This window comes from Hyla sarda, chromosome 7, assembly GCF_029499605.1.
Source record: "Hyla sarda isolate aHylSar1 chromosome 7, aHylSar1.hap1, whole genome shotgun sequence".
In the NCBI taxonomy this organism is placed as follows: Eukaryota; Metazoa; Chordata; class Amphibia; order Anura; family Hylidae; genus Hyla; species Hyla sarda.
The window spans coordinates 126405888-126409085 of NC_079195.1; the positions used below are offsets into that span (position 1 = coordinate 126405888).

The 3198-nt window shown below is 47.0% G+C and overlaps 1 long non-coding RNA gene across 1 annotated transcript; it reads right to left on the reverse strand.

Annotated features, from left to right (window-relative positions):
* Positions 1 to 1157: 1157 nt before the first annotated feature.
* On the reverse strand, positions 1158 to 2014 carry LOC130282461 (uncharacterized). The gene is made up of 2 exons (XR_008846403.1): positions 1572 to 2014; positions 1158 to 1471 (listed from the first exon to the last, which is right to left on the reverse strand). It is a non-coding gene; the product is annotated as an uncharacterized LOC130282461 (long non-coding RNA).
* Positions 2015 to 3198: the final 1184 nt, after the last annotated feature.

Sequence of the window (3198 nt, forward strand, 5' to 3'; positions counted from 1 at the left end):
CTTTCATTCTTGAGAAGACCTCTGAAAAATAAAAGAAGTGATCTGATTGGTTGCTAAGAGCAACTGGACAACATTTCCTCTCCACAGGTACATTTCCCCGATTGTCTTCATATTTAGGATGAGAATCTACTGACAAAGTGAGTAGCCAACCATTTCTGGGCATAAAACTCTGTAAGAGACAGCAGTCTGGGGGCGTCTGTGGTGGACATGAAGGAAGGGGGGGGGGGGTCCAGGGAAATTGAGATTTGACGTCTGCAGCGCGCGCTTCTCACTGAGCGATGGGTCTCATCCCAGGTATTGCAGGGGGACCCCCCACGATCAGCTACTTATCCCATAACCCATGGATAGGGGATAAGTTAATTTTTGCCATAGTTCTCCTTTAATTGGCCAGAACACACCCAAAATCGGTCCCAGCCAAACATTGCTTCGTTTCCTGTTATTTCTCCCAGCTGTTCTCTTTCTACCTGCTTGTAAGGCATGCCTACACTCTCTAATTACTTTAAGTGGTACTCCGCCCCTAGATATCTTATCCCCTACCTTAAGGATAGGACAAAAGATGACTGATCACTGGGACCCCCGCGATCTTCATGCAGCACCCGGCATTCCAAATAATATATTTAGAACTCTGGGTTCTCGTGGTGCGGGTCGTGACCTCACGCCACGCCCTTTCCATTTATGTCTATGGGAGATGGTGAGATGTCACAAGAAGGTGTGGCATGATGTCACGAATCCCACCACAGGAACCAGTGATCTAAACATACTATTTAGAATTTTGGTTGCTGCATGGAGATTGCTGGGGTCCCAGCAGCAGGATCCTCTTGATCAGACATCTTATCCCCTATCCTTTACATAGGGGATAAGATATCTAGAGGCGGAGTACCCCTTTAAGGGAAAGTTCATGTACCCAAAAGTTGATCCTTTGCAACCGTATGACCCCTAGCAAGTTCCCTGCATGAATCCCATTCATCAGAAAAAGGCTTGTGCATGGAACTTGCTGGGTGTTCTACGTTTGCCTCATAAACTGCACCACCCAGCACCAGTTGCCTCTCTCTGCACCGCATTATGCAGATCGTGCAGGAGAGCAGCTTTGGTCATCCATGTTTTGCTAACTCTATTTTCACACACAGAAATAAATAAATGAGTCGAACAAGTCAAAGAACAGTTTAAAAAAAGGGGAACTTTATTTATAATTTATTAAAATGTTTGTGTAGGGGATATTTTGTAACCTCCCATCACTCACAAAGAGCGTACAGTAACTAATACTCAGGACAGGAAAAACCTCCAGAGGGGAGGAAACCTGTAGGGAATCCATGGCTACTGTATTGCCCTTCCTCTGGGCATACTAAAGGAGGTTACCTCTATAATTTGGGCAAATGTTTCTGTGTATGTGCATGATTCCTAGGCCTGTGCCTTCATCCAACGTCTTGCTGTAGGTCCGGAAATGCTACTCCATGTCCTGGAAATAGTGCATCTAAGATAAGAAAAAAAAGATAAATTATTTACATGTTTATCATAGAAATACACATGGAACTGCACTAAAGATCTTTTGGATACAACAATGTAACACTTACCAGTCACAGTCATGTGTATGACTTTGCATTCCCTCGTCCCTACACAGTGTCCAGCACCGGCCCCTTTCTGATGAAGAATGAACAGGAGCAGTGTTATTTCTGCTCAGTGCTGCTCTTTGGTGGACAATGGTTATGACATCACATGTGTGACACGCTGTTACCTCCTGGGAGTTCTATTTCAGTAGTGCTGCTCTCTGATTGGCTGAAAATCAAAAAAGCTTTCTAATATATTCTGTATGACTGTTATCTAAGGTTTTTGACAATTTTTATTAAAATGGCGCCACTCCCTGTGGGTGCATTATATTTGTTTCTCCTAACCAGACATTCTGTATATGTAATATCATTTGGTTGCCCCAACAGCCTGGGCCCCTAGGTTTCTTACATAGATCAATGCTACTCCGGTAGGCTCAATGAGCAGCGCTGGCCGCCGGGACGTCTGACGAGTGACGTCCCTGACGTTGCGGTCTGGAGCGAAGGATGTCACTAGTCAGACGTCACAGCAGCCATTGATTTAAAGTGGTCGTGGCTCCTGCTGCCAGTTCAAGAGCAGACACCATGGCCCTAGATTGACATACTGCAATACCGATCCCCTGTGGCTGCCCACCTGTTGCAAAACTACAACTCTCAGCCTTCGGCTGTCAGGGCATGCTGGGAGTTGTAGCTTTGCAATAGCTGGACAGACGTCTGTCGAAAGGGGGGAAAAAGCACCAGAAATAAAGCAATGTGGGCTTTGAAAAACACCATTTATATGTTGTTTTTAATCACAGCCTAAGCCTAGGAACAAACACAATTCTTGTTTGATGTTTTTTTTTGTTTTTTTGCAAAAAACAAACAAACATCAAAATCTTCCCCCTCATTTCTTTTCTCAGCTATCTTTGTGTTATTTTTGCTAAAAGCACTGGGGGGGGTCTTAGAGATTTATCAAAACCAGGGAAGAGGGAAAGTGGACCAGTTGCCCATAGCAACCAATCAGGTAGTGTCTTTCCTTTTTAAAAAGGCCTCTGAAAAGTGAAAGAAGCGATCTGATTGGTTGCTATGGGCAACTGGTCCACTTGACCTCTGCACAGGTTTTCATACATCTGTCCCAATGTGTATTAATATTATTATTATCAGGGCCGGATTAACGTAGGGACGGATGGAGCTACCGCTCCAGGCCCCTACGTTAAAATAGGCCCAGCGAATAGCACGGGCGGCCCGCGACAGCTATATTTACAGAAAAAGAGGGCCGGCCATGTAGAGGAGGCTCTTTCATGGGGCCACCGCTTAAGGCCTCGCTCTGACTCCCGACCAAAGCTCAAGCCCTAAGTGGTCTAATGGAAGAGCCGCTTCCAGGTGGCTCCTGGGGCTGCTGAGTGTGCCGCGCGCAGACACGTCCCCTATGTCCCCGCCCCGGAGCACGGGAGAAAGAAGGGGCGCGGGAGAAAAGAGCGCCGACCCTCAGCACCATCACGTCCTTGGCTGCCTGTTGCCTGATTCAGGTGCCCCCTCAGTGACCTTGAAACCCCCGCCACCCCCCACCCCCCCCAGCACGGGGAGCACGGAGAAGTTCGCGCCTCCCTGCTCTGAAAAGTTCTTGTCTTCATTCCCCTGAGACCTGCCTGCGTAGAAGATAAGAAGAACTGTACCA